This window comes from Pan troglodytes, chromosome 10 (assembly GCF_028858775.2).
Source record: "Pan troglodytes isolate AG18354 chromosome 10, NHGRI_mPanTro3-v2.0_pri, whole genome shotgun sequence".
Taxonomy (NCBI): Eukaryota; Metazoa; Chordata; class Mammalia; order Primates; family Hominidae; genus Pan; species Pan troglodytes.
The window spans coordinates 72,922,342-72,947,479 of NC_072408.2; the positions used below are offsets into that span (position 1 = coordinate 72,922,342).

Here is a 25,138-nt window from a genome sequence, read left to right on the forward strand (position 1 = left end):
AATGTATTCACTTTTTTTTTTCAGCAAAGCAGCAAAAGTTTATTAAGCATAGTAACACCCTCAGAGAGGGGAGAGTGCGCTGACCTCTGTGAAATGAGATCAGCTAAAATCAGTGTATTTTTTATTTACCTTTTTAGTGTCCCTCTTATGTATTAGAATGTTACCGCCAGGAAAGCAGAGCCACAGCTTGTCTATTGCCACATTTCCACTGCCTACAATAGTGCCTAGAACATAAAAGATAATAAATAAATGCTTAAGCCCACCTAAGTAGTTCTGAAACTCTGCCAGTGTCACATAAGAATAGCCCTCAGCCAGGGGCTGTATCCACTTAACTCATTATGCTGAAATCACCTGCCTGATCATTTCCTAGACCACTGGCCAGCCCACTAGTTATCTTTGAGTCTGGAAAAAAATCTTAGCTACAGGTTGTCAGTAAAATATTCCAGCAACTTGCAACACACGTCAAGAGAATATAACATAGCTATGAAGATGTAACATTATTTTGAAGTATCCAACACATTTAATAGTCCCTTTCCCATACTTCACATGGCATTGGGACCCTCCAATACCTGGAATGTCCTGTCTCCTATGTCTGCTTCTTACACCCTCACTCATCCTTCAAAGCTTAACTCTCCAGCAATCTTCTTCATGGAGCTTATCTGGATTTTCCTAGCCCAAATTTACTTCTCCCTTTTATGTATCTGTTAAAACACCTACAAAATTCTGCCTTATGACACCCACATTGTGTATTTAAGTCATAATGATTATACCACATATAAAAGACTAGAAAAGCTGTTTCTGACTTGTTACATAATGAGCATTTGTATGAGGGAATGAAAGGATCACTGAATATAAACCCGGGGGTGCTCTGGTTGTTACATGACAAGGGTCTGAATTCAGACCCCAAGAGAGGGTTCTTGGATCTCATGCAAGAAAGAATTCAGGGCGAGTCTGCAGTGCAAAGTGAAAGGAAGTTTATTAAGAAAGTAAAAGAAAAAAAGAACAGCTACTCCATAGACAGAGCAGCCTGGGGGCTGCAGATTGCCTATTTTTATGGTTATTTCTTGATGATATGCTAAACAAGGGGTGGATTATTCATGCCTCCTCTTTTTAGACCACATAGGGTAACTTCCTGACATTGTCATAGAATTTGTAAACTGTCGTGGTGCTGGTGGGAGTGTAGCAGTGAGGACGACCAGATGTCACTCTCATCACCATTTTGGTTTTGGTGGGTTTAGGCTGGCTCCTTTACTTCAACCTGTTTTAATTAGCCATCCCTCTTGTTTCTTCTAAGCAGCAGCCAGAGATCACTGGTTGGTTTACAGGAATAAGCAGGGTTGGCCTAAATTGCAGAAGCAAAAACAACTGATGAGACTAGAATTTAATAGCAAGCATACCATAGTTATTGAAACATAATCTCTGTCTCCAGTTTCCCATTTTTACTAAAGACAAATTATGGTAAGACCAATTTGCTTTATTAAACTTGGCCTGATTATTTGTATAAACTGCAGCAAGAATCATTATTTACCATATAGGCTTTTTAACTGGCTTTGATAGAACTTTGTTCCATAAGGAATCTCAGATAAGACTTTTTTAGAGCCAAGTCCTGCCATGGGTTTGTACCCTCAATATGTGAGTTGAGTAAATTTCTTTCCTCTTGGGGTCCCAAGAAAACTTGGGCCTTCTGGGCCTAAGAGAAAGTGACATTCTTTACTTACCACAGGTCAGAAACCCTGTACAAGGGACTGTGTAGGCAAGGTATGAGGCCAGTTCCCCAAAGGGCTTTTATTGGCTTTACAAGTCAAGTTTGACTCCTTAAAGGAAAGCACACCATTCCAGTTAAAGCCTTGGTAAAATAACCAATTTCTCCAATTGTGTCCTGTTGCAAAAGAAAACTCATTCTTATTGCACTTATGCAAATAACCACATTGCTATAAGTTCAGAAAGCTCACAAATAGTCTCCAAATTCTAGAGAAATCAGGTAGAGAAACAAATATGCTCCAAATGTTATTCATAGCAGTATAGGTTACTCGATTGCTACAAGCTGTAAATAGCTCAAAAGAAAAGTTTTCTTGACCCTGAAAAACAAAACAAAGGATCAGCAATGTTTTAAGCAAAAAGTCACAAAGATTACTTCTGTTTTTTATTGATTCTGGTTATTTAGTTAACTCCTGTTTTGCTTGATATTCACGAACACTTTAGCTCTCTGACAGTTCTGAAAGGTGTTTCCTCTATTCTAATGTCACAATTTTCAAAGTTATCAGAAACCTGCATTTAAGAATACCTGTTAGAGTTCTATAGCTGATTATAAACCACCATCTAAGGAGGGTTAAAACAAGACAAAAATTGTCTGTGGATGACAAAAACATCTTAGGACAGCTACAGTCAAAACCACGATTGACAAAGAAATTTTGGTTACCTCTGTGGCACACAATGATTTTATGTAAAACAATATAACTACTCATAACATACACTAAGCCATATTAGAATTATAGAAGTTTCCCATAATTTTGGAACATATGCTAATAACATATTTACAGCCCAAAGGAAACCAAACACCATTTCATATTTGATAATGCTTCCTATATAATTTTTATACCAAATAAGCCAAATGTCACTGATTCATTAGTGCATTATTGACTTCAAACCAAATTCTTAATGAAACCTTATCAATAAATGTATTTAATTTTAATCAGTTTGACCATAGGTAAAATTTTCATAAACCTTTTACAACCCTTTACAATTTTTGTTAAAGAGCAGATCATAAGCAGGTTCTTGCTTTAAGAAAAACCTGTTGGGCCAGGCAGAGTGACTCATGCCTGTAATCCCAGCACTTTGGGAGGCTGAGGTGAGTGGATCACCTGAGGTCAGGAGTTTGAGACCAGCCCGACTTACATGATGAAACCCCATCTCTATTAAAAATACAAAAATTAGCTGGACATGGTGGTATGCACCTGTAAACCCAGCTACTTGGGAGGCTGACACAGGAGAATCACTTGAACCCAGGAAGCTGAGGTTGCAGTGAGCCTACATTACACCACTGCACTCCAGCCTGGGCAACAGATTGAGACTCTGCCTCAAAAAAAAAAAAAAAAAAAAAAGGAAACTCTGTTGTGCTTTTATTCCAATGGTTAATTTGCAGAAAAACTGAATAATACCCCTTTTACTTTAGCCAGTGTCCACACAGAATCTTTTTTGCAGGTTAAGTTTTCATAAACCATCAGAATTTCTTTTCTTTCTTAAACAATCCTTTAACACTTTAATGTAGGCAGAAAAAAATCCACCTTCCCATGACTTCTTATACTCTTTCACCAAAAACACATTTTACTTTCTTTACACACCTTCCATGTAAAATTGTTTCTTTGTAGTTTTAATTATATGTTATAATGTTAACATTCTGCAATTTCTATTTTTGGTGAAAACTTTGGTAAATCTGAGATTTTAATTATGTATTAAGTGTGGATCCTAGCCTAAGAGACACCAGGCAGAAGTGCATGTAAGAGCTGACTCTCCAGCATAGCTAGGGGGTGTGGCTGATTCTACATGTCTCCAGGCCTTGCCTTACTTAAGCAGGCAAGTTTTACAGTAAGAGTCATGGTGGCATTGTATGAAGCATTTAGAATGCCTAACAACCTTTGAATTGTACATTTCTTGCAAAAATTCCTTTCACAAATCCTTTCATGACTTCCACAGACCATCTGAGACATTCTTGGACTTTCTGACTTGCCCTAAACATCAATAGTCATTTTACTTTAAGACAAGAATTTACCATACAAGATCCTTTCTCATATAAAATCTCTTTTTTTAATAATCTTCTTTGTATAGCTAGGGGGTATGGCTAATTCCACATGTGCCCAGGCCTTATCTAGAATCTAATGGCTTTAAGATAGATAAATTGAACAATTTTCAAGCAGTTTATGACCTTAAAGCATTTAGTAAATTTAATATCTGACCTGCATAACTAGACCAAATGTCTTTATTTACCAATAATTTTTTAAACTATCTTGGCCAGGCACAGTGGCTCACGCCTGTAATCCCAGCACTTTGGGAGGCCAAGGCGGGTGGATCACGAGGTCTGGAGTTCGAGACCATCCTGGCCAACATGGTGAAACTCCATCTCTACTAAAAATACAAAAAATGAGCTGGGCGTGGTGGCACGCACCTGTAGTCCCAGCTACTTGGGAGGCTGAGGCAGGAGAATCACTTGAACCCAGGAGGCGGAGGTTGCAGTGAGCCCAGATTGCACCACTGCACTCCAGCCTGGTGACAGAGCGAGACTCCATCTTAAAAAAAAACAAGAACAAAAAACAATCTTTAGTTCCCAAAGATTACTTAAGTCACATGACTAAAACTCATTATACTTTTTTACTTTTCTAATAAAATATTAAACTCTTATTATTTTTAAACTAATTAAAGCTGTTTCATATGTAAATATCAAACACATAACACATATAAACACATAGACAGACAGAAGATAAAGGATCATCCCCTAGGCCAGGAATTGAACCCTGAACCCAGGCCACCATTGTGAAAAGAGAAAGCATGGCCACATGGTTACAAGGTCAAGTTCCCAAGGGCATAACTGACCAGAGAGAAACTTTATCCAGTTTACACACACACACACACACACACACACACACACACACACACAGAGGGAGAAGCTAGAAATCTGATTGGTAAGAAATTCTTATCCTTTTGCTGGCCTGCCAGGCTTTCTGGATTCCCTTTCCCTGAGCAGCCCTAGTGACCCAGCTGGCTGTACACAGCCATAGGGGCCAAGCCACAACACAAAGGAAAATTATCTTTTTCTGTTCTGGCCAGAGCAAAATACATGTGACAAAACATAGACATTAGCCACTCTGCTTAACATCCACTATTAAATTCGAAAGGCTTAAACTTGCCCCTGGTTGGGCCTCGTCATGAGGTTAATCCAACCTCTGACCAGGAGTTTCAACATGTGGTCTCTGGGCAAGATGGTCACCCTGAATAATAGAGAAGATAAGAAAGAGAAAGGAGAGAAAGAAAAGCATTGCCTGTGGCAGGGTGGGGAAGGCAAAATTATCAGGGAGGCCAGAGAAAGACTCATCCATTGCATCGACACTGAAAAGTTCAAGTGGCTGCTGCCGGTCAAGCAGGGATCTTTTCCAGCAATCCTATCAGTTTTCAAGTTTCGCCTTTTAGGGACGAAAATGCTCCACATGTCACACAATCCTCTACATGCCTAATCCTATCACCCACAGGCCTCAAAGAAGAGTGCAAGGCAGATTAATCCAAAGAGAACAGCAGTTAACAACCCATAGTGCCAAACCTGTTCTTAGCCAAGAGGGATTTTATCAAGAGGGGCTTCTAAACCCCTAAATCTTAGAAGGCCTCTAATCCCCTTCTAAGTCGGGCCTCTAACCCAATGCCAGTCAAGCATCCTTGCCTTTTATGAAGAGGGGCCTCTAACCTACTCTGTCTTAGGAGAGACTCTAACTCCCCCAAGTTGGGCCTTGAACAAGCCCATTCTTTATCTGGGTACCCCACCACTTACCCAAAATCATCCAATCAGTGCTGCAGTCTATTTCCTTTGGGTTGGGGGAGTGTTTAGTAATGTCCCTTCAAGATTCACCAGAAATATTGTACAGGACCCCAACACTTACCCAAAGGTAGCTGTTGGGTCAGGGATTCTGTACTATAGTCCCTCCTGTGGTCACCAGAAATATGTTACAGGACAGGAGTCTGGATTCAGGCCCCAAAAGAGGGTTCTTGGATCTTATGCAAGAAAGAATTCAGAGTGAGTCTGCAGTGTAAAGTGAAAGCAAGTTTATTAAGAAAGTAAAGGAATTAAAGAACAGCTACTCCATAGACAGAGCAGCCCCAAGGGCTGCTGGTTGCCCATTTTTATGGTTATTTCTTGATGATATGCTAAACAAAGGGTGGATTATTCATGCCTGCCTTTTTTAGACCATATAGGGTAACATCCTGATGTTGCCATGGCATTTGTAAACCGCTCTGGTGCTGATGGGAGGGTGGCAGTGAGGAAGACCAGAGGTCAGTCTCGTCACCATTTTGGTTTTGGTGGGTTTAGGCTGGCTCCTTTACTGCAACCTGTTTGTCAGCAAGGTCTTTATGATCTGTATTTTGTGCTGACCTCCTATTTCATCCTGTGACTTAGAATGCCTTAACCATCTGGGAATGTAGCCCAGCAGGTTTCAGCCTCATTTTACCTAGCTCCTATTCAAGATGGAGTTACTCTGGTTCACATGCCTCTCACATGGTCATAAATGTTTTAATTATAATGGGATTAGATTTAGTTACCAGAGTGTTGCGGGAAGTCAGGGACCCCAAATGGAGGGACCAGCTGGAGCTGCAGCAGAGGAACATAAATTGTGAAGATTTCATTTTAATATGGACATTTATCAGTTCCCAAATAATACTTTTATAATTTCTTATGCCTGTCTTTAATCTCTTAATCCTGTTATCTTCATAAGCCAAGGATGTATGTTACCTCAGGACCACTGTGATAATTGTATTAACTGTACAAATTGATTGTACAACATGTGTGTTTGAATAATATGAAATCAGTGCACCTTGAAAAAGAACAGAATAACAGCAATTTTTAGGGAACAAGGGAAGACAACCATAAGGTCTGACTGCCTGTGGGGTTGGGCAAAAAGAGCCATATTTTTCTTCTTGCAGAGAGCCTATAAACAGAAGTGCAAGTAAGAGAGATATCGCTAAATTATTTTCCTAGCAAGGAATATTAATACCCTGGGAAAGGAATGCCTTCCTTGGGGGAGGTCTATAAATGGCCGCTCTGGGAATGTCTGTCTTGTGCAGTTGAGATAAGGACTGAGATACGCCCTGGTCTCCTGCAGAACCCTCAGGCTTACTAGGGTGGGGAAAAACGTGGCCCTGGTAAATTTGTGGTCAGGCTGGTTCTCTGCTCTCGAGCCCTGTTTTCTGTTGTTTAAGATGTTTATCAAGACAATATATGCACCGCTGAACATAGACCCTTATCAGCAGTTCTGCTTTTGCCCTTTGCCTTGAGATCTTTGTTGGACCCTTATCAGTAGTTCTGCTTATGCCTTTTGTCCTGTTCCCTCAAAAGCGTGTGATCTTCGTTAGACCCTTATTAGTAGTTCTGCTTTTTGTCCTTTGAAGCATGTGACCTTTGTACCTACTCCCTGTTCTTACACCCCCTCCCCTTTTGAAACCCTTAATAAAAATTTGCTGGTTTGAGGCTCAGGTGGGCATCACGGTCCTACTGATATGTGATGTCACTCCTGGTGGCCCAGCTGCAAAATTCCTCTCTTTATATTGTCTCTATTTCTCAGCCAGCTGACACTTACGGAAAATAGAAAGAACATACATTGAAATATTGGGGGCAGGTTCCCCCAATACAGAGTAACAACATAAAGAATTTGCAGAAGAAAATATTCTGTGAAACAAGATCATGTAGGCAAGTCTAACAGCTAGATCATCCACCAAATTGCAGACGTGTTTAAAATGAAATCACTCTCGCACACCTCATGGAAAATCAGTTAATTCATGTCATTGTAGAGTGAACTGAATATTAAGGAATTGAAAACATCTGTGATACCAGACTTCAAGGACATGCAAGCTCTGCCCTACCCCCCATGAAAACAAGGGAAAAAGAAGGCTGCTAAGGGCTGAAATTTTTAGAGATGCTACGTCGAAATGAGGCTGCCACTATTCCGCACTTTTCAAATTTAAGATAGACTAAGGGATCTGGTCATCTATAAAACTGCTGCAGCAACCACATTAATCGTCTAAGAAAGGCTTACTACTTATCTGTGTGCTCAGTTGTAGCACCTAATATTTAACTCTGTACAACCTGCCTCTTGGTTCTTGTTCTATCTTGTCTCTTTTTGTATTTCTAGAATCAGAAATTATAAATTATAGAGTTATAAACTATAACTCTATTTTATACATAAGATTATCTCGAGAGCTGGAATTCTATCATTTTCCCCTTTATATCCTTAGCAGTCTTAAGACTGTGTTTACATATTGTAAATTACAACTGTGGGTTTAATTGAACAAAGAAACATACCAAACTGTCCCGAATTTTCATCATCTAAAATATATAAGAAGAAAAATTGTAGACATCATTATATGAGTAATGAAAGAGGATGTACCTTACAAATGTTAGATCACATCTTTAAGCTATAAATTGTGAGGTCAGCACAGGAATAAAGAGCTCAATACAAAAAGAAAGATTCAAGGATATATGGGTATGTAGTATGCAAAAAAGGCAATATTTTAACTCAGTAGGGGAAAGTTATTAAAAAATAATATTGAGGCTGGGCACAGTGGCTTGCATCTGTAATCCAAACACTTTGAAAGGCTGAGCAAGGGAGGATCACTTGAGCCCAGGAGTTTGAGACCAGCCTGGGCAACAGAGTAAGACCCCGTCTCTACAAAAAATAAATAAATAAATTAGCTGAATGTGGCCATGGTGCAAACCTAGAGTCCCAGCTACACAGGAGGCTGAGCTGGGAGGATTGCTTGAACCCAGGAGGTTGAAGCTGCAGTGAGCCAGCACCATGCCAGCCTGGGTGAGAGAGCAAGACCCTTTTTTAAAATAATAATGATAATGATAGATTACTTTTCACAGATTTTGGTAAAGTTGGTTTAGTAATCAATGTTATTTAAGTTGTAGTAATAAAAAATTCACAAGTGCTGATAAATACTTCATCATAATTATATAAATATCAAATATATGCATATATATTTGCATATACAAATGCAAACATATATAATATTCTAAATATATATTTATACATATTTACATATTATACATACATAATATATATGTACATATATATTATATTATGTATGTATATAATATATAAATATGTGCATATATAAATGTAGGCATTTATATTATAAATATATATTTATGTATATAACAAATATACATGTATCTCAGTAACAAATACATCACTCTAAAGATGAAAAAATAGATACTTAGCTTGCTTAAATCCTGGAGGTTTCTTAATCCATTTTTCCCCAGGGCTTAGGTGATGATTGGCATTTAGTAGCCACTTAATAATTAATTGTTGAATGATAAAACAGGTGACAGACTAAATATGTTCTGATTATGGTTTAAAATTTTTTTTCAGACTCTACACTGAATTGAATAATCAGCCTTTATTGTTTTACTGCCATTCCAACTTTCCCCCAAATGAATGTAATTACCAATTCCTAAGTTAAACTTTTAATATCGTTATACCTATTTGGTTCTTCATAAGGAATATTTAAACAAATATTTTGATATTTTGAAGAAAGGATTTCAGAACAGTTATGTGTACCCACAAACTACAAAAGGCTAATGCTTACTACTTGTGTGACTGCAGTATATGAAAGACACACAAGAATCATTTTCTCCCCCTTCAGATTCTACTTGGCTTTGCTCCAAAGGATGCAATCGTTTTAAGACTTTCTTCCTCTTTAGAGATGTGGTGAAGGGGATTAAAAGGATGAGCTTTGTAGTTAGACAGTCCTGCTGTCGAATTTGAGCAACTTATTTCATCTCTTTTAACCTCAGTTTCCTCATCTCTGTTGTTATCACGGCAAAACCGTTGCAAAATAGTGATAACAACAGCGATGCAGAGAAGATTTAAATAAATGATTGTCAAGTCTTTGAAATAATGCCTGGTGCTAGTAAGGGCTCAGATATGTTTTGGCCAATATTATTAAATAGTTATCTGGATTAAATAAAATGGTACATAATAGCTATTATTGCATGAGTTATGTTATTATTAATAAATAGTAGAAAGAGGTAAAAGACATTCTTAACTTAATCCAGGGAAATTGTTCCAATGTTTAAACCTTAGTTAGTTCAGAACCCAGAACTTCAAAATCTAGAACTGAGTTAAAACTCTGGGGTCTGCCTAATCCAATGATGTTTTTCTTTTCTTTCCTTGGGGTAAGTTTATCAGAGGCTAGAGGGGAATATGCTGGGGAAAAAGTAAAGAGAATATCAAGGACCTACTTTCTCTGGTCCTTTGTTATCTACTAAGTCTGCTCATGTTACTCTCCTTTTTTTCCCATTGTATATTTTAAAGCTGCTATGAGTAACACGATCTGGAAAGACAGCGCTAGCAAGGAATGAGGAGTGATACAGTGACTGGAGGCTAAGAGATAATGTCTGCAAGTCACCTAAAACCATTGCAGACACAGGGAGATTGATGGATTTGGAGGACTTCTGGTTGTGAAGACTCTGACGATTGCTAAAGAGTTAAGTGAAATACTAGCGTGGTTTTTTTGTGTGTGCTTTTTGTTTGTTTGTTTGTTTGTTTATAAAAACAGGCAGAATGTAGCCCTATTAATTGTTAACTGGCAAGATAAACCAGGATGCCAGTAACCACTAGACGACAGATTGTCAAGAAATCCAGTAATAACCATCCACAAGAGTTTAAAGTACAGTGAGGCAAAATCCTGATGGCTTTAAAAGAATAAAGCCTGCTGTACCAATTAATAAACTTTTATGATAGTGTTAGACCATTAGTGATAATGAGGAAACGTTGGATTTAATATATTTGAACTGTGGTAAGATGTGATTCTTTCTTTTTGTCAACACGTTAAAACCATATGCTCTAGAATCCAGTATTATAAATTAGAAAATTGACTGGAAATCTATCCAACTGGTTCACAGTGCTATTGCTGCTGAAATTTACTAAATGGGTCTATTTAAGGATCAGTCCAAGGGATTTTTAATATACTTATAGGAGACAAGGATGAGACATTTTACAAAAAAAACAGTAGGAGTTTCTACCCACTCATACACCTCTGAGTCAGTGCTTAGAAACAGTTAATTGCCAAACTGGGGTACACCTTCTTGACCCAAAACCGTATGTCTGAAGCAAATATGTAAGAGGTGTCCAAACACAGACCTTCAGATGGAAAAAATAAAAAGGAAGGTGGGGAAGGGGAAGAGGCAGTGTGGTAGAAAAACCTAAATAATATAAGATGTCCTAATTAACTATAAAAGGAATACAAAACTTATGTATTTAGATAGATACAAATTGCCTCCTTTAATGTTAGTTATCTCTTGAGTTTATCACAAAATAATAAATGATAAAAGCAGTACACATGACAAATCATAAAAAACCAAAATTATCAACCTGAGAGTGAAAAGAAGGACCAAATATTATGAAGCAAATGAATTCTTCTAAGTAAAAACTGAGTCAAAAGGAAATTTAAAATATATTGTATTAGGCCATTCTTGCATTACTATAAAGAAATACTTGAGCTTGGGTAATTTATAAATAAATGAGATTGCATTGGCTCACAGTTATGTGGGCTTTACAGGAAGCATGGTGCTGGCATCTGCTCAGCTTCTAGGGAGGCCTCACCAAGCTTACAATCATGGTGGAAGGTGGAGGGGGACCAGGCACATCACGTGGTGAAAGCAGGTGAAAGTGAGAAAGAGAGTAGAGTGAGGAGGTGCCACACACTTTTAAATGACCAGATCTCGAGTGAATTTAAAGCAAGAACTGACCTATCACCAATGGGATGGCCTAAGCTTTTCATGAGGGATCCATTCCCATGGTCCAAACACCTGCCACCAGGCCTCACCTCCAGCACTGGAGATTATATTTCAACATGAGATTTAGCTGGGGACAAATATCCAAACTATACATATATTAATACTATTTTCAAATTTATTGATAAGAAAACTATATTCAAAAACGGGGTTACTGCTAAATCAGAAATTTTTTTTATTATCACAATAGGGCAAGAGAAAATAAGCACTGTGTTTAACATTTAAAAAAATATCGGGGCTGGGTGCAGTGGCTCATGCCTATGATCATAGCATTTTGGGAGGCCGAGGAGGTGAGCGGATGACCTGAGCTCAGGAGTTCGAGACCAGCCTGGGCAATGTGGCAAAACCCCGTCTCCACAAAAAATACAAAAATTAGCCAGATATGGTGGCTTGCACCTGTAGTCCCAGCTACTTGGGAGACTGAGGTGGGAGGATTGTTTGAGCCTGGGAGGTAGAGGTTGCAGTTTGCTGGGATAGCACCACTGCACTGTGTCTCAAAAACAAAAACAAAAACCTGCAGGGAGGGGAAATGGGAAGAGCAGTCTCCAGAAAATCAATCTCTCAGCTTAGCCAAGGCTACCTCAGCTATAATAGAATATGCAAATATAAATGGGATTCTGTTGTGCCACCAATAACCAGTTTGGGGGAAAATATTTTTTCAAAAAAAAAAAAAAGATTGCATAGGCATATGCAGCATAAAGAGTAAGTTACTCAGGAATAAAGATGTGCAAGAACTTTTTCTTCTTTGGTATATGCTCATTTTTTAAATTATAAAATATTAAAATATAAAAAGAAACAAATAGTGTCTTTTTTCTACTCAGCAATAATTACAAATAACATTAGCTCCACATGGTTTCGTTAAAAATAATTTAATCCAAATGGTGATTAGTCTAAATGACAAAGTGGTCAAAACCCATTCTCAGTAATTAACTTTTACACATGATGCTCCATTTACCAATTTCTCAATCATTATGCATCTTTAATAATTTTTGTCTGTTTTGGAATTTTTCAGATGGTTTTCCTGTTTTTCTTAAGTATTTTCAGCTAATTCTATAGGTCTGAGCTACATGAACACTGAAATTTTAAAAATAACCTAAATACTAAGTGGGAAACAAGAAATTTGTGTTACCCAGGCTCCATAAACTTAGGCAGTCAATAAATTAAAATGTAGTCACAAAAAGTATCCATTGAAATGAAAAACAAAATAAGGTGATCAAACCGTACATATGTGTTTTCAAGTTAAAAAACTAAAATTAAAAAATACATATGTATGCACATATATATCTATATTTATGCCCAGAAAGGGATTTGGGAAGGTAGAAGTCATTGTTAGACATAAACAATATAAATCAGTATTTTTATTGTAAATTGGCAAATTATCATTGTATATATTTATGAGGTACAAAGTGATATTATGTCATATATATATACAATGTGGAATGATTAAATCAAGCTAATTAACACATCCATCACCTCAAATACATATCATTTTTTGTGATGAGAACATTCACAATTTACTCTCTTAGCAACTTTTTAAATCTTTTTTTATTTATACTTATTTACTTATTTATTTATTTATTATACTTTAAGTTCTGGGATACATGTGGAGAACGTGCAGGTTTGTTACATAGGTATAAACGTGCCATGGTGGTTTGCTGCACCCATCAACCCGTCATCTACATTAGGTATTTCTCCTAATGCTATCCCTCCCCTAGCCCCCCACCCCTTGACAGGCCCTGGTGTGTGATGTTCCCCTCCCTGTGTCCATATGTTCTCATTGTTCGACTCCCACTTATTATTAACTATGGTCATCATGCTGTGCAATAATCTCCAAAAACATATTTCTCCTAACAGAAACTTATTACCTTTTAACCAACATCCCCCCTATCCCCAGCCTTTGATAGCCACCATTCTACTCTCTACTTTTATAAGGGTTCAATTGTTTTTTTGTTTATTCGGTTGGTTTTCTTTTTCTTTTCTTTTTTTTTTTTTTTTTGAGAAAAGGAAGGAAGGAAGGAAGGAGACAAGGAAGGAGGAAGGAAGGAAGGGAGGGAGGGAGGGAGGAAGTCTTGCTCTGTCGCCCAGGCTGGAGTGCAGTGGCACAATCTCAGCTCACTGCAGCCTCTACCTCTTGGGTTCACGCAATTCTCCTGCCTCAGCCTCCTGAGTAGCTGCGACAACAGATTCATGCCACCACACCTGGCTATACAAGTATTTGATTGTTTTACATTCCACATTAGGTGAGTTCATGTGTTTTTCTGTGCCTGGCTTAGTACACGTAGCATAATGTCCTCCAGGTTTATCCATGTTGTCTCAAATGACAGAATTTCCTCTTTTTTAATGCTGAATATTATTTTACTGTGAATATATACCACGTTTTCTTTACCCATTTATCCATTGATGTACACTTAGGTTGATCCCATAACTTGGCTATTGCAAATAATGCTGTAATGAACATGGTAGCACAGACATCTCTTCAACATACTGATTTCATCTCCTTTGCATATATACCAAAAGTGGCATTGCTAGATTATATGGTAATTGTATTTTTAGTTTTTTGCAGAATCTCCATACAGTTTTCCATAATGGCTATATTAAGTTACATCCCCATCAACAGTGTAAAAGGGTTTACTTTTCTTCAAATCCTCACCAAAATTTATCTTTTATCTTTTTTGATAATAGCCATTCTGACAAGTATGAGGTGATAGTTGTTTGTGGTATTAAACTGCATTTCCCTAATGAGTAGTGATGTTGAGCATTTTTTCATATATCTGTTGGTCATTTGTATGTCTTCTTTTGAGAAATGTCTATTCAAGTTTTTTGCCCATTTTCTTTTCTTTTCTTTTTCTCTCTCTTTTTTTTTTTTTTTTTTTTTTTTTTTTTTTTTTGAGACAGAGTCTCACTCTGTTGCCCAGGCTGGAGTGCAGTGGCACAATCTTGGCTCACTGCAACCTCCACCTCCCAGGTTCAAGCAATTCTCCTATCTCAGCCTCCTGAGTAGCTGGGATTACAGGCATGCGCCACCATGCCTGGCTAATTTTTGTATTTTTAGTAGAGATGGGGTTTTGCCATGTTAGCCAGGCTGGTTTTGAACTCCTGACCTCAGGTGATCTGCCTGCCTTGGCCTCCCAGAGTGCTGGGATTACAGGCGTAAGCCACCACGCTTGGCCCACCCATTTTTCAATCAGGTTATTTGTTTTATTCTTAATGAATTTTCTGAGTTCCTTATACATTTTGGGTGTTAATCTCTTATCAGATGTATGTCTTGTTTTTGGCCACTTGTACATCTTCTTTGAGAAGTATTTGTTCATGTCTTTTGCCCATTTTTTGGTGAGGTCATTTGTTTTTTGCTTGTTGAATTGTTTAAGTTCCTTATAGATTCTGAATATTAGACCTACGTGGATGCATAGTTTGTGAATATTTTCTCCCATTCTGTAGGTTGCCTGTTTACTCTCTTATTAGTTTCTTTAGCTATGCAGAAGCTGTTTAATTTAACTAAGTCCCACTTATCAATTTTTGTTTTTGTTGCAAGTGCTTTTGAGGTCCTAGTCATAAATTCTTTCCAAAGACCAATGTCTAGAATGGTGTTTCCTAGGTTTTCTTCTAGAATTCTTATAGTTTGAGGTCTTATATTTAAATTTTTAATACAAGCCTGGTGCAGTGGCTTATGCTTGTAATCCCAGCATTTTGGGAGGCTGAAGTAGGTGGATCGCTTGAGCCCAGCAGTTCAAGACCAGTGTGGGCACTATGGTGAAACTCTGTCTCTACAAAAAATTAAAATATTAGCCAGGCCTGGTGGCATGTGCCTGTAATCCCAGCTACATGGGAGGCTGAGGCAGGAGGATCACCTGAGCCCAGGGAGGTCAAGGCTGCAGTGACCTATAAACCTGGCACTGCACCCCAGCCTGGATGACAGAGTGACTCTCTGTCTCAAAAAACAAACAAAACAAAACAAAACAAAACAAAACAGAAGTCTTTAATCCATCTTGAGTTAATTTATACATATGTTGAAAGATAGGTGTCTAGTTTCATTCTGCATATGGCTAGCCAGCTATGCCAGCACCATTTATTGAATAGGGTGTCATTTCCCCAGTGCTTATTTTTGTCAGCTTTGTCAAAGATTAGATGGCTGTAGTGTGCAGTTTTATTTCTGGGTTCTCTATGCTGTTTCATTGGTCTATGTGTCTGGTTTGGTACCATGCTGTTTTGGTGACTGTGGCCTTATCATATAGTTTGCAGTCAGGTAATATGATGCTTCCACTTGTGTTCTTTTTACTTAAGATTGCTTTGGGTATTGGGCTTTTTTTGGATCCATTTACATTTCAGAATAGTTTTTATATGTCTGTGAAAAATGATATTGGTAGTTTGATAGCAATGGCATTAAATCTGTAGATTGCTTTGAGCAGTATGGCCACTTGAACAATATTGATTCTTTCAATCCATGAGCATGGAATGTTTTTCCTTTAGTGTCATCTGTGATATTGTTTAGCAGTGTTTCATAGTTCTCCTTGTAGAGATCTTGCACTTATTTGGTTAGATTTATTCCTAGGTATTGTTTTCTGTAGCTATTGTAAATGGGAATGCATTCCTAATTTGGCTGTCAGTTTTAACATTAATGGTATGCAGAAATGCTACTGATTTTTGTACATTGATTTTGTATTCTGAAACTTTATTGTAGTGCTGGGCTTTTCTTTGATGGGAGACTTTTTATTACTGATTCAATCTCTTTCCTCATTATTGTTCGATGCAGATTTTCTATTTCTTCAAGATTCACTCTTGGTAAGTTGTATATGTCGAGGAATCTATCCATTTCTTCTAGGTTATCCAGTTTGTTAGCATATAGTTGTTCCAAGTAATCTCTTATGATTATTTTTATTTCTGTGGTATCAGTTGTCATGTCTCTCATTTCTGATTTTATTTGAGTTTTCTTCTCTTTTTTTCTTAGTATAACTACACGTTTATCAATTTTATGTTTTTAATAAGCCAACTCTTAGTATTGTTTATATTTTTCAATTTTTTTCTAGTCTCTTTTATTTATTTACCCTCTAATCATTGTTATTTCTTTCCTTCTGCTCACCTTGGACTCAGTTTTTTCTTTTTCTTCTTTTTCCTAATTCCTTGTAGCATAACATTAGATTATTTATTTGAGACCTTCCTCTTTTTTGAAATAGGCATTTATTGCTATAAATTTCCCTCTTAGAATTGCTTTTGCTACATCCTGTAAGTTTTGGTATATTATGTTTCCATTTTCATTTAACTCAAGATAATTTTTAATTTCCCATTTGATTTCTTCTTTGACCCATTTGTTGTTCAGGAGCACGTTATTTAATTTCCACATATTTCTGAATTTTCAAAACTTCTCCTGTTATTTAATTTTTAGTTTCATACCATCGTGGTCAGAGAAGTTACTTGATATGTTTCAATCCTCTTAAATTTGTTCAGACTTGTTTTGTGGTCTAACATATAATTTATCCTAGAGAATGTTACGTGTGTTCTTGAGAAGACTGTGTATTCTGTTGTTGTTGGATGAAATGCTCTGTATATGTCTCTTAGGTCTACTTGATCTAAAGTGTAGTGCAAGTCCAGTGTTTCCTTATTAATTTTTTATGTGGATGATCTGTTCATTACTGATAGTAGGACTTGAAGGCCCCTATTATTATTATATTGCAATCTATCTATTCCTTCAGATTTTTAAATGTTTGCTTTATATATTTAGGGACTCCAATGTTGGGTGAATATAGATTTACAATTGTTATATTCTCTTGATGAATTGGCCCCTTTATAATTATATAATGACCTTCTTTGTCTCTTTTTACAGTTTTTTAAAATTAAAGTCTGTTTTATCTGATATAAATATAGCTACCCCTGTTGTCTTTTGGTTTCCATTTGCATGGAATATCTTTTTCCATCTCTTCACTGTCAGTCTATTTGTGTCCTGAAAAGTGAAGTGAGTCTCTTCTAGGCAGTATATAGTTGGGTCCTGTTTTTTTTAATCCATTCAACTACTCTGTCTTTTATTGGAGAATGTAATCCACTTACATTTGTCTTAGTTTATTTTGCACTGCTATAACAGAATACCACAGACTATGTAATTTATAATGAACAGAAATGTATTGGCTCATGGTTCTGGAGGCTGGGAAGTCCAAGATCAAGGGATCGGCATCTGATAAAGGCCTACTTGCATCCTAACACAGTAGAAGGCATCACATGGATGATAGAAAGAACAAGAGGATGCCAAACTCATCCTTTTATAAGGAACTCACTCCTGTGACAATGGCATTAACTCATTCATTAGGACAGAGCCCTATGACCCAAATACCTCCCCATAGGCCTGCACCTCCCAACACCTCCACGTTGGAGGTCAAGTTTCCAACATACGAACTTCAGGTGGCACAGTCAAACCGTGGCAACATTCAAAGTAATTATTGATAGATAACAGCTTACTAATGCCATTTTAAAATTTATTTTCTGGTTGTTTGTAGAGACTGTATTTCTTTCTTCCTCTCTTGCTGTCTTACTTTGTGGTTTCATGATTTTCTGTAGTAGTATGCTTTGAATCCTTTCTATTTACATTCAGGGATCCCCATGAGGTGAGACTGAAATGGGCTTCCTGGACAGCTTCTTGGAATGCTAAGGAAACTGGATATTCACTTCTTAACTCCTTTCAAGACCACAAAAATCAGCATAAGGCTAACATCATTGTTTAAAACATATTTAGATATAAAGAATTTGAGATAAAAAAGTCAGATAATCAATATGTGAAAACTAATAACCAGGAATATTAAGGTTTGAACAATTTTTTTCAAAATATTTATTTACTTGGCCGTGGTGGCACATACCTGTAATCCCAGATACTCAGGAGGCTGAGGCAGGAGAATCACTTGAACACAGGAGGTGGAAGTTGCAGTGTGCTGAGATTGTGCCACTGCACTCCAGACTGGGCAACAGAGCAAGTCTCCTTCTCAAAAAAGAAAAATATATCTATATATGTATATATACATTTACACATATTTATTAGCTATATGTAACATACAAACATAAAATACATATGAATTTATGGATTTACTTATATATGATTTTACACACATGTATATCTTACATCATTTTTATCATATTGTATATCAGGTTTTGTATAATGCTTTTTTTCATTCACATTATATGCATTTTTTCATGTCACTAAAATTCACAGAAAGCATAATTTTGTTGGCTACATATTATTGTCATACAACATTTATTTATTTATTTATTTATTTATTTATTTATTTATTTTATAGATTGTGGTTAAAAAGCACAGAACATGAAATTTACCCTTTTAACCAATTTTTAAGTGTATTGTTATCTATACAAACACCATGGATCCAGTCAGCCAATTGGGCTTGCTTAGCTGGCTTTTGAATGGGAGTTTAAGGCTGGCTTAGCAGGTAGGTAAAGTTAAGCTGGTGTAATGACCACTCACACTCAGTTTTCACATTGTAAAATATGAATAATATTACTAACTAGCTCATCAGATTATTCACTAGATTAAATACAATGTATAAATCACTTAACACAAAAGCACAGAGTACCTACTCAGTACACGTTTCCTTTTATTAATAGTATTGGTCAGTTTATGTCAATCTGAACTATTAATACCAGTGGGGACCTTCAGATATTTAGAGAGATCACTTAAATTAATTTTGCATCAATAAAAATAAAATATTTTGTTTTCACTAACTAGCACCATGTTTTCACCTTTTTAAAATGTGATACATCCAAATGAAATCTATTTGTGTGTGTGTGTGTGCTATCATTTGACTTACATCACACAGTGTCTGACACAAAGTAATAAATCTTTCTTGAATGAACAGTATTGTACGGTTATAAAGCGGCTACCACATCCTACGAATTGTGAAATGTTATATTCTGAGTTTGCACAAGACATACATCACTGAAAGCCTTGGTTGATAATGGTAGATAAAAGTCTTAATGGCTTCATTGACTTCTCATAAACAAAGAATGAAGTTCATAGTCTATAGTCCATTATACCTGTGCTGAAGGAGACTCCACCATATTTATCTGTCAAGAGCTCTAACTAGGAGTGAAGGAAGGAGTTTCCCTTCCCATTTCAAGTTCCTCAGACCACAAGCTGGCTAACATTGATGGGGAAGGGACACTCGTGCACAGAAGTAGGTAAAACTAGGCACTGGGCACAGTGGCTCACGCCCCTGTAATCGCAGCACTTTCGGAGGCCGAGATGGGTGGATCACCTGAGGTCAGGAGTTCAAGACCAGCCTGGTCAACATAGTGAAACCTCGTCTCTACTAAAAATACAAAAAATTAGCTGGCATGGTGGTGGGCATCTGTAATCCCAGCTACCCGGGAAGCTGAGGCAGGAGAATCGCTTGAACCTGGGAGGCGGAGGTTACAGTGAGCCGAGATCGCACCACTGCACTCCAGCCTGGGCAATAAGAGCAAAACTCTGTCTCAGAAAATAAAAAAAAAAAAAAGAAAATAAAAAGTACGTCAAACTAGGCTGAATTTTAAATAACTGAATATGATTGAAAATCTATGGGATTTTCCTGAGGTATCATTAAGAGATGAGTCAGGGGGATTTGATAAAACAGAGTTGAAGTCACTTAGAAAAAAGTTTTACCTTTATACCCTAAGGCAGAAAAGTTGCTTATTAAGCTCATTATGCATATTTTGCATAAAAGTTTTAAAGACTTTTAAAAACTTTTAGAGTCCATGGCCATACCACCTGAGTGTACTCGATCACATCTGGAAAAATTTAGAGCCATTAAAGAGTTTAAGAACCTTAAAACCAAGAAAGAATTAATGTTACTTATGACATACGATACTTAAGAAGAAAATAATTTACAATACATGTAAATCACCTGATATTAATATTAAAAACAATGTAATGAATACATAGTGTAATAAAATTTTTATATTTTCATTAAATTTTATCATGCTAGAAATATCACTTGTGAATTGTGCTTAATAATTTATAACAAAGACAGCAGGATATCTGAAGGATGTCCCTCCTTCAGTTTGCTGCTTGACAAAAACTTATACCTGTATTTCCAGACCAGTACAAATGCCACCTCTAGGAATGTTATAAATAATATACTTCTATATCACATTGTATTATAATTATCTGTTTATTTTTTTTCCCATCACTAGATATGTGTTCTTCAAAAATAAGAAGATATCTTATTTGTTTTTGTATTCCCTACCTGGTATAATGCCTGACGTGTAGTAGTCAGTTAATAAGTGACTGAGTTATTTAATGAATAAGTCATATATAGAGTCATGCGTTGCTTAACAATGGGATATATTCTGAGAAATTCACTAGTAGGTGATTTCACAACTGTGCAAACATCATAGACACAAACCTCCATGGTCTATCCTACCATACACCTAGGCTGTATGGTATAGCTTAATGCTCCTAGGCTACAAACCTGAACAGCATGTTTTTGTACTGGATACGTAGGCAGTTGTAACACAATGGCAGGTATTTGTGCATCTAAATATGAAAAAGGTACAATTTTTAAAAGGAATAATAATCTTATGGGACCACTATCATATATGCAATCTGTCATTGACCAAACATTGTTATATGGGGCATGGCTGTATTTCTTATCATTAGAGTTGAAATTAAGTTTTGAATAACTAGAATATTTTGGGAAAGTCATTGATGTTCATGAGCATGAGGTGCTCAATGTACTAGGTTAGTATGACCTTTTTTCATAAGGTTACAGGAGATTTACTGGCAGAGCTGATAATTGACTTTATTGCTCACCAAATTGCTGACTCTAACATAGGTATTAAAAATTATGAAAAACATCTAAATTGTTGGCTTTTTAAAGATCACTCTGTTTACTTCAGGCTGTGATGCATTTATTACTATGAAGTCAAAGAACAGTTCTAAGAGATCTTAATTTCCCAGTAACATGATATTGAGCTGGCTGGTGGAATATGACCTAAGGCTTGCAATTCTACACGAGTGTTTAGCTTCCTCAAGTACCTCGTTAACTGTTTGTCTTACTAAGCAAAGTGCAGGATGATTCTGAAATAACTAAATAGACTAATAAATGTTTTTGCAACAGGGAAATCTTTCACACTTTTATGCTGTTATTAAAATAGATACTCTACTGTGTGTGAGCTGTCTTAATTCACTGAGACACTGCCTCAAATTTTTTGCTTGGTGTGTTTCTTTTTTAACTTCAAATATGGTGCAGACACAGTTGTAAAGTCCTCATTTCAACTTTGCAAGTCTCTATGCATTATTTCTCGAAACAATGGAATTTTCTACTCAGCACATACTCAAATGCATGCAAGGAAATATTCTTCTAAGAGGTAAATATAGTAATACAGTGATTAATTTTTTTAAAAGATTCTATTTAAAAAGCAAACTTAATATTGTTTGGTTTATATTCTTATATGGAATGATATACCTTTTAAATTCTAAACTAGAGTGACATCGGTATTAATTTGGCTATTATCCTAGTTTTATAAGCCTCGCTACAGGTATTTTCATATCTGTAGACTTGAGTAAAGGGTCTGATATAAGGCCGGGTGCAGTGGCTCATGCCTGTAATCCCAGCACTTTGGGAGACTAAGGGGGTCTGATCGCCTGAGGTCAGGAGTTCGAGACCAGTCTGGCCAACATGGTGAAACCCCGTCTCTACTAAAAATACAAAAAAATTAGCCGGGTGTAGTGGCATGTGCCTGTAATCCCAGGCACATGCTTGGGAGGCTGAGGCAGGAGAATTGCTTGAACCAAGGAGGTGGAAGTTGCAGTGAGCTGAGATCTCGCCACTGCACTCCAGCCTAGGCAACAGAGCAAGACTCTGTCTCAAAAAAAAAAAAAAGTGTCTGATATAAAGATACAATTTCTTCAAATGAAGATGAAATATTTTCAGAAGTAGTTCTAAGTGAAAACTCAGTTTAGCAACAATCTAGACATTTATGTTTGTCTTGTTCATCTTTTGTTTCCTAGCACGTAAATTAATCTACCAAAAAAGAGCCTGAACTAATTGTCTTACAATTAAAGAGTACTTAAACTAAACGGTAATTAAAGGATTTTATTTTTTTAACAACATAATGGGTTTATATTTAATATACTACTTCTCATCAGGAGGATGTTACTCAGTTAATATTAAGTTTTTTTTAAACATTAAATCTCTTTTCCATGTCAATGTCTTTAAATCTTTTCTGCATTTCAGTATTAGATACACTGAACACATTTTTCTAATTTTTTTTCCCCCAGAGATAAAAAGTTCCCCTTTTTGGCTGACTATTTGATATCTAAATACAATATCAACTTGGGAGATAACAAAACAAAAATTTAATAAAAATATGGAGAAAAGACTCTGAAATGATTCAGGATGCAGTGATTACAAGTGAACAGTGGTGATTTCCTAGAATTTTGGGCAAGAACTTCCTTCTTTCTATTTTATGTGCTTTGAAATTCTAAAAGTATGAACTATTATGAAAATTTCAGCCATCTTACTTCTTTGACCTCCTTTTTGACCAGCAAATACAAATCATAGGCTGCATTTTTCAGTGCATTATTTGTTGTAAAGAACTCTTCTTTTTCCATATATATACATATATCTGTTTGTTCTCATTTCATGGAAACAATGAAGAATGTAAAACTCCCCTATTTACTGATTCTTGAAAACTTTCAGACACCAAAGCTCAGGTTTAGCCTCAATAGCACAAAGGTTTTCAGGCTGAGGTTTGATTCAGTAGGCCCTTCAAAGTCACATGTGTCCATATCTTTCTAGTGCAAATACCTGCAAGTAAGCACAAATGCCTGTAATGCTGAGAACCACACCTGACAAGAGATTGATTACATCACCGGCTTCTTCTGCTTCAACAACAGGCAGCATCAAAACTGTGACATGAGAACTAAGGACAACTATGTTGAAACTGAGGCCATGCTGTTGAAATCTTGAGGGCTGAAGGTTCCAAAGAAATGATATACATAGAATTCTATCACACTTGAAATTTTCCTTTTCTGGAGCTCCGGATGCTGAGACTAAGAGGTTCCACATGAGGCTGCTTTCCAGGAAGCAGTCATTACAGGAATCAAAGCATTTTCTTTCTTTTTGATATGTTACTATCTTTTCTATACACAGATGATAACAGTACAGAAAAATGTTATTTCTGTTATTTAGTAATGATTGTAATTTAAAACAAATCCTTAGGTTGCACTAAAAGAAACATCTCGATCAAGAAAAGTAATGGTTTCACTGAATTCGGTTTAAATCAAATATTTATAGAATTGTTATTAATTTTTTTTTTAATTTTTTTGAGACAGGGTCTCACTCTGTCACCCAGGCTAGAGGGCGGTGGTGTGATCTTGGCTCACTGCAACCTCTGCGTCCTGGGTTAAAGTTATTCTCTTGCCTCAAGCTTCCTGAGTAGCTGGGACCACAGCCATGCACCATCACGCCTGGCTAATTTTTGTGTTTTTAGAAGAGACAAGGTTTCACCATGTTGGTCAAGCTGGTCTCAAACTCCTGGCCTCAAGTGATTCACCCACCTCAGACTCCCAAAGTGCTGGGATTACAGGCGTGAGCCACTGTGCCCGGCCTGTTATTAATTTATAATGTCACTAAAATAAATACAACAGAATAAGACTTTTAATGAGGGTGTGGAGGAATATAACCAGAAAATCTAACCTGTATCTGTGCCTCCTGGCTAGTAACCCTTTGGGAATTCTGTATGGAGAACAGGTCAGGTGGGAAAGATGTCTGGGGCTGGCCCTTGGTAAGAGGCTGCGGCTAGGAGGAAAGGCTCAGGTTTGGGAGCCCAGAGCCTTCCCTGGCTCTGATCTCTGACTTCCAGAGCCCCAGCTGCTGGCCGATTCTAGAATATCCTACTTGATATGATTAAAAGGCCTAGGAGAGCTCGGGGCCCTCAGTGGCAAAACAACAATGTCCAACCCTTGGTCTCCTCTCTTTCCACCTTTGGTTAAACAGCATCCCAGTTAGTTTTTCCCACCAGTGGTGCTGTTGAGGTTTTTAAAATATTGCCTCCATTTATCAAGGAGAGAAATAATAACTAAGAAATATACCCTTAAAAAATATTTATTTCTTTTTCTAAAAATACGGGAGTCAAGATTCCATTCACGGAAGAAAGACAAGGCCAACCCCATACCCTCAGAAAGGTCCACCTGGTTTGTCATTGCAATATTTTTCATTTTTTTGGTTATTATTTCATTTCAATTCCATCCTTCTAGTCTTCTTAATCTATATCCATAGACCAAGGGGTAAACAGATACTCAGATAACTGCCAAAAAAAATTAATTACTAATATATAATTAACATTTATTGAACATTATACCAGCCAGTGTTTTACTTTATAAATATCATTAATTGTGCAGCGCACCAGCATGGCACATGTATACATATGTAACTAACCTGCACAATGTGCACATGTACCCTAAAACTTAAAGTATAATAATAAATATATATATATATCATTAATTTTCTTTATTTTTTATTATTTTTTATTTTATCAAAGTGGGGTTTCACCCTTGTTACCCACGCTGGAGTGCAGTGGCACAGTCTCAGCTCACTGCAACCTCTCCCT

General features: G+C 36.8%; 1 long non-coding RNA gene and 1 pseudogene across 1 annotated transcript; both read right to left on the bottom strand.

The window, feature by feature from the left end:
• Positions 1 to 957: 957 nt before the first annotated feature.
• LOC129136652 (uncharacterized) lies at positions 958 to 18,540 on the bottom strand. Its single transcript, XR_008538501.1, has 2 exons — positions 18,394 to 18,540; positions 958 to 1,342 (listed from the first exon to the last, which is right to left on the bottom strand). It is a non-coding gene; the product is annotated as an uncharacterized LOC129136652 (long non-coding RNA).
• A 4,489-nt stretch (positions 18,541 to 23,029) lies between these two features.
• On the bottom strand, positions 23,030 to 23,480 carry LOC112205006 (small integral membrane protein 30-like; annotated as a pseudogene).
• Positions 23,481 to 25,138: the final 1,658 nt, after the last annotated feature.